The sequence below is a fragment of the Peromyscus eremicus genome, chromosome X, assembly GCF_949786415.1.
Source record: "Peromyscus eremicus chromosome X, PerEre_H2_v1, whole genome shotgun sequence".
NCBI classification, from domain to species: domain Eukaryota; kingdom Metazoa; phylum Chordata; class Mammalia; order Rodentia; family Cricetidae; genus Peromyscus; species Peromyscus eremicus.
In genome coordinates, this window is record NC_081439.1 from 62,460,703 (window position 1) to 62,468,639 (window position 7,937).

Below are 7,937 nucleotides of genomic sequence, written 5' to 3' on the forward strand. Positions count from 1 at the left end.
GTGGACTATAGCTACAAGCCTGTGGAGTGATAGAGAATAGATCAAGAGAGGATAAAACAATATCAGAAAGACAAGTTAGACAGATTTAGCCATGCTAGTAGGGACATGCATAAAATGGTGATCAGTGAAGGGAGTTGGATATAATCAGCAATATATTTGAGGGTAGATGAGCAGTCTGGATGACTGGGAAAGAGGCTGGTGGTAAGGTGTTAAAGATGAAGCTAAGTGCAGGACCTGACAAGGAGCTGTAAAGCTGTCTTGATGAAACCTGTTGTTTTGTGCACTCCTTTTCCAAAAAGGTCAAGGGAATTATTTCATCAGATCATCCCATAACCTCTGATGAATCTAATTAATGATGAATGTATCTCATTGCAAGGTGTTTTCTAGAGCTTTGTCCTATATTTTTTATTCTTTAAAAGAATCAGCTCTATTTCTAGTGATTTCTATGATTATTCTATGTAGTTTAATTCCAGCTATGCCCAGGAAAGAAAAGATTTGGATTCTTTATAAGTTCATCTGTTCCTTCAAGATTAAATGTGCTAAAAGCTACTTCTTTCTTCTCTATGCTGTTTTTTTTAAACATTACCTGTGTGAAAAAGTGTGGCTGCCATAGCTCCAGAAAATTATTTTAACTGAATATAAAATAAAATGACTCTAAAATTTTTATGAAAAAGACAAATCAGACTCATAAGTTTCTCCATGAACAACACAATGGAGGAAACTACATTACTTGGTGATAAGGCAACCCAAGTGAAATCTCATGACAACTGGGAGACTGTATAATGAAAGGTTTGAGGATGAACTGTTCTATGAGGTTCCATATCTACTGGTACAAGTTTAAATGATGTCTGTCTCCTCTGTGATTCTAAAACTAACACTAAGAGATCAGGGGATAACCTAAGCTTTTCCTCTACACAGTATCTTTTCACCTTTCTATAACTAGCCTCAACAGAGAATATGGCAGAGGGATGAGTGCTACTGGGAGGCATTGTGAGCTCACTCATGACTTAAACAGAAAACTCCAGTATGTAGCTATGTTGCCTGGCTACTGCTCAAAACTAAGCCAGACAGCACTTGCCATCAGATGAGAGCAGCCTGAACCAGAATCACATCACTGGCCGGGCTCTTATGTCTCCAAATACTGCAGCCGGTCTAAGAAATGGTGCTGATAGTTAAAAGAAGGTAAGGGAAGTACAACTCTCAACAACTTTAATGGGCAGACATGTCATTAAATGAAGAGAAAGATGGTGAGGATCCAAATAAACTGGCAGTGCCTCAAAATATTCAGAATGAGTTAGTTCATGTAATCCATATGTCCTTAAATAATATAGCTGCACAAGTAGATAATATAAATAAGCACACTGAAGGCATACTTGAGGCACTGTCCAAAGAGGTTGATAAGATCTCGTGCAGATATAATACTTTACAGGAACGTGTAATGCAGTTAAAGAATAGCATCACTGCAAAGGAAACAAGCTTAGAGTCTTCTTTGCAAGCTGCAACATCTTCTCAAAGTGCATCCATTCAAACAAAGCTAGATTATCCATCCAATTCATTACCTGCTAAAATACGTGAAACCCATGATGCTAGTGTGCAGACACCACCTCTTTATGTGTCCATTCCTTACTGCCAAAATGAACCACAAGTTTTAACAGTTCCTATTCTTCAAGACAATAGAGACTGTTTAATAATTCCTTACTACCAAGATGGTTTAATGATACCATATTGTCAAGATAATCAACAACAAGATTTGATGATTCCTTACTGTATGGACAGTCATCAGGGTTTAGTTATCCCACCTGAAATTTGCTATTACTTTGAAACTTGTGAAGAAAAGTTTGTATCTGGTGTTAAAGAACAAGTTCAGGAAAGATTCAGAAGGAAGCCGCAGCACATAGATCACCCCATTGAACCAGGAAATGGGCCTAAAATCACTCTGTTGGGAAATAATATTACTGTGGGCCGTATCCCACCCACTTGCATCGATCTATCACCTTCGCATGTGGACCTACCAGCAGAATGTTCTGTGATGGCCACCTATCCGATTAACGAAATAAGTAAAGTCCTTACGCAAGCTGTAGGAAAAGTGTTAGCCAGCCCTCCACGTCCACAGAGGAAGGAAGTCAGATTCCCTAGAAATAGAGAGTCATATGTCAGTTACGGAGTTGGGAAAAGAGAAATAAAACCCCAGGTTCAAACCCAAAATCATCCTGAACTAGAGGTGTTTGTGAGTCCAACAGAATCAGCTTCACCTTCATTATCACCTGATTGGTTAGCTATGTTAAGAGGTCCAAAGACAGACTATCCTGCCTCCAAAACCCATTGCCAAACGCAGTTTCCATCACCTGTTTTGAGAACTTCAACCTCAACACATCATCATGATTGCCTCCAGGCTAGTCCTGAGGTGGGTTTTCAAACTACTGAAGAAAAAGAGGACTTATTTCCATTTCCACCTCCACCTCCTGAGTGTTGTGAAACGATAGCCCACAATCTACTGAAAGAAGATAATGAAAAAGTAGAAACCCCACCTATGTCTACTTCTCCAGTGCTCTTACGAAGAATTGAAACAAATGATAAAAGTTTAGATCTACTTGCCCGTGCTTCCTTCCTACAGTCACCACCATCTTTAGTTTACCTACCTTCAAGACCCTTATTTCCACAATCACCAAGACTTTCAGCTGCAAAGTCACCAAGACCTTCAAGTCTATCAACACCAAGATCTTCACGTCAATCACCAACCAGATATATTGGTACAACCTATTCAAAGTCATCAAATGCAGCAGTACCAAGACATTCAAGTCTAGAAATTTATCAAAATTCAATTCCACTATCTGAATCTTTTTCGAATTCATCAAGATCTTCAGTGTCATCAGCAAGATGCTTATCTTCTCACTCACCAACACGTTCAGTTTCTTCAGGATACTTTGATGAACAGTCATCAAGATTTTCCATCCCTTCATCAGGAAAGACTTACATTGAACAATCCACCAGCAATCTGCTCCCACCACCACAACCATCTACAAGTTCGAAGCCAGCAAAACCCGTTACTCTGCAGCCATTGTTTTCTTTCCCACAACCAGCATCATCTAGCGTTACAAGCCCTCAGACCGTGTCAGTATTCCAGTATTCAGCAGACCCAGTGAGCCCTGATCCCAAACGACCACCAGCTTTTAATAAAGAAAGGAGTACTCCGATAGACTCAATAAGGAAGGATGTTTTAGTGCACCAAACTAAAGAACATTGCATACTGAAAGCTCAAATAGAGATTTCCAAAAAATGAAGATAAGTCTATCCTGATTCATCATGAATCTACAGGATGCAACTCCAGTAAATAAAGCAAAGTGGCCGATTAGATGCTGAAAACAAAATAAATAAATCCAGGTTGATGAAAAGCAACACTAGTTTTGTATTCTTTGCTAATTTAAACTTTTGCATTACAGTACAATTCTGAAAATATAATATATTTTATAAATTACTTTAAAAATAAAATGGCATTATATGATTAAGGCATATAAATAAAAAGTATAAAGTATTGATAATACCAAGGTCTGAGCTCTCAGAAAATCCAGCATTTCAGCATGGAGTGACTAGAGAGAGCTTCAGAAGCCTCTATGTCTAGCTGAGGAGCTGTTGACAGTCACTGCTGCTGGTGACAGGAGAGTCAGTTATCTTTAAGGGTGTGGCCCGTGGTAGGCTTATTGTGCTCCAATGGATGGCACTATACCTGTGTATATATAAGCAACACAAATAAGACTATATACATATATACATACATATATGTGTGTATAATTAAAGGGGGAAAATGAAAGGAAAAATCTAAAACTCAAAATAATGAGAGAGATGATGGCTGGTCAGACAAGACGGAAGTGGTCAAAACTGCAGGAAACAAATTCAAACCTTACAGCAGCAATTCTCAGCCTGTGGGTCAAAACAACCTTTCACAGGGGGCGGGGGGGGGGGGGTTAAGACTTGGCTCTCTTCAGGGAGTGTGACCCTCCCACGTGGTACCAAGCCTCAAATTCTCTCCATACCCCTTCAATCTTGGGCCTTTAAAACCAGTGCCACCTGGGAAACTCTTATACATTACTGAGTTCAGCATCCAGAATGAACCACCTCTGGACCACAGCTTGTGTGTACTGACCCTGGAGAAACACTTCCCAGACGATTTTGCCTCAGTGATGCTGGTATCTTCTTAATAACTAATTTCTCAGTCCCAACTGACCAGTATCCATTGTCCCGGCAAGACAAATAGCAGTGGTGTTGGTCTCTTGTTAATTACAGATGATTCTTCAGTTCTAACTGACCAGACACAAGAGACTCCTGCAAAGTATCACACAAACAGTTCCAGTAAAGTATTTGCTTCCCTCTTAAACTTCACAGTCCAGACCTCCATGGTCTGCATTTCTCTCAACAATCTTATCTTCCAAGTTCCCAGAGAATCACCCATTAAGCTTTGAATATGCAATAGTTTTCCAGCCCAAAGTGGGAGGAGATGGGAAATGGGGGGCGGGCTGGGGGGAAGGTGAGGGGGGGGCGGGAGGGGAGAGAACAAGGGAATCCATGGCTGATATGTAGAACTGAATTGTATTGCAAAATAAAAATTTAAAAAAAAATAAAATAAAATAAAAAGAAATGGAAAAAAAAGTGTCACATGTAAAGCCTTGGTCCCTTTGCTTGTGGTTTTTGAAGATGTTTTAGAATTTTATGGGGTGGGCTCTAATTGAGAATCCTTGGATCATGGGAGGCATTCTCTGACAGGAAAACGTAAGAGCCATGTTTTTCTTTCTTTCTCTGTTCTCAATCATGGGATGACCATTTGCTCCTACATGTTTTCTCACCATTCCAATCCAAGTTAGGTCAATGCTTTCACCTGACCTTGCACTCTGAGTTTCCCAAACTGTGAGCTAGGTCAGTTTCTCCATACTTTGTAAGTGACAGAAAGCAGACTAACACAACTTTCTAAGTCATTTGTATTGTCTCACTATTTGTAGGATCTCACTATGTAGCCCTGTTTGTCCTGGAACTCACTGTGTAGACCAGGCTGGCTTCAAATTTACAAAGATCCACCTGCCTCTGCCTCCTATGTGTTGGGATTAAAGGCATGTGCCACTGTGCCTTGCTCTCAAATTACTTTTAGAAGAAACCAGCATACAACAAAAATAGAACATACTAATAAAATGACTCCTAATGACATATTACTGTACCCATAGTTCAGCACCTCAGTCAATCCCCATCAGAGAAGCTTCTTGCAGTAAATGGGGATTAACACACAGCCTGCCAACTGGACAGTGTGCAGAAAGTGAGAGTTTGGAGCACTCATTACTAAATGTGATGCCGTCATCAAATCCCAACTTCAAGGCTCAGAGATGTATGTGGAAGAGGAGTCATAAAATTGTAAGAGCCAGCAGGGATAGTGGATGACTCCAAAGAAATAGTGTCTTCTAGATACAACAGGACCAATGCCCATATACAATCATAGCGACTGTGGCAGCACATGTAAGACCTTCACAGGTTCAAACCAGACAGAGTCCCAGCACAAACAGTGGAAAGTGGACACAGGATCCCACTCCTAAGCAAAAAGATATTTACAATTGATACCTGCAGGCCAAGGAAAAATCACTTTCCTCCAGTGGAACGCCACTGGATATTTTGATCAAATTCCAGGGTAGGAGACATGTCCAGGAGTAGCCAACGCATAACAGAGGTTATGCTTCTTTGTTTGCTTTTGATGAGCCTCCCTCCCATTTTATTTTATCTTAGGTTTTTTTTGTCTTATTGGTTTTTTATTTGTTTTTGCTTTCATTTTGTTGTTACTGCTGCTGTTTCTTTTGGAAAGAAGGACAGAGGGAGAGAGGTAGGGAGAGAGAGAGAATGAGAGATCATGAACTTGGATGGGTAAGGAGGTGTGAGGATCTGGAAGGAAATCAGGGGAGAGGAAAAACCATGATCAAAATATATTGTATGCAAAAAGAACTCCTGAATGAGTGAATGAATGAATAACTAAAAAAATCAAAACGTAGTTTAGGAATCATTGTAAAGCAATGATATACATTTAACAGTGTTAGACATCAGCTTAAAATATTCAGTGATTATATCTCTAATGACTTAGATTATTTCTGTGGCTATTTCATGACTATATCTCTAAGACCACCCACTCAATATTTCTTAGTTCCTGTTCAATTTCTCAGTTAGTTCCAAAATTTCCACAAATACTGTGAGCTTCCCCAAAGCATTTTCTTTTAGTAAACCACTCAGACTTCTTTTAAAGTAAATAATTCAGATTTAATAATGCTTGGAATCAGAGCTCATTTAATCATTGTAGATCCATATTTACTTATGTAGAGAGATTGGATCATTAAGTGAAGAAAATCAGAAAAATATATAACCATAATTTACAAAAATTATTTTACCTACAAAACAATATATCATGAGTACTTATGTTTGTATATTCACTTGAATGGCATCAACTTATGTTCATCAAACTAATAGTAATGCTTTTCTCTGGAGGAGGTAGAAAAATTGTTTGCTGTATATTTCTCTAGATAATAATATTTTTTAAATGTGGACTACATATTCATCCATTAACTCAAGAATTATTAATTAGGAAACTACTATAATTCAAGCATGACATGATCATTGCAGTCTTGAAATTTCAGCAGCTGTAATTGCCAACAAAATATATACACAGGATTGGGCTTGTCAACATTCCATCAGGGAATGGGGAGAAGCTCATGATGCCTGCCCTCTTTCTCTCTGTAGATTATAGACAGTTAACAGTTTTACTGGGGAGAAACTCATGAGGTCTTGCCCCTCCCTAAGTAGTTATGGACAGTTAACAGTTTGTATTGGGGGGGTCATGAGGTCCTGCCCCTCCCTGAGGAGCTATGGGCAATTAACAGTTTGAATTGGGGGGTCATGAGACCCTGGCCCTCCCTGAGGAGTTATTAGCAATTAATAGCTAGTGTGGTAGAGGACATGGGGCTCTGGTCCTCCCCAAGCAACTGTTGGCAGTTAATGATTGCTGGGAGAAGAAGAGATATTGAAATATTTTCTTCAGTGGTAAACTGTCCATGCTCCTGTAAGCAACTCAAACTTATTGGGTCACAAAACATGAAAACGGAAACTAAGTGGGAAGAGGAAAAGGATTAGCAAAAGTGGAAGGAAGGCAACAAATGAGGGTGATGGGGATGAAAATTATCAAGACATATTATATATATTTATGAAAACATAATGAAAACCGCTATTATGTTTAATTAATGTATGTTAATAAAATGTAAAAAATAAAGCTGTCACAAACACAATAACCAATGTTTTAAAAACAACTTTTATATATATATATATATATATTATATTCTAAGTATATAAGAACCAATAAAACCTTATGATACTGATAGCATTCTATTATATGAATGTGACTTATTTTGTTTACCTATTTATCTGTTTATAGATAATTACTTTATTTTTCCTTTTTGCTATTGTGAGTAAATGATATTATGAACATTAGTGTACAGGTGCCTATCTGAACCTTAATTTTCAAATAGTTCTAGTATGTACTTAAAAATAGAATGGATGAGTCATAAAGTGATGAAATGGTTAACTTTGGGGAAAAGCATTGAAATGTTTTGCATAGTTGCTGCATAATTTTATATTTGCTTTAGAAATGCATGTTTTTCAATTTCTACACACTCGTGTAAACATTTCATAACCACTTCTTTGATAATAGCAATTCTGTTCGGTATGAAGTGGCATCTTATGGTGGTTTGGGTTGCATCTTACTAGACCTTACTAGCCTTTTGTGGATCTTCTTTGGAAAAAATTCTATTCAGGTCTATTGCTGATTTCATAACTGAGTTATTTGTATTTCAGTTGTTGAGCCATGAGAATTATTTGTGCTAGTTATTAACCTTCGGAAGATACACAATTTACAAATATTCTAT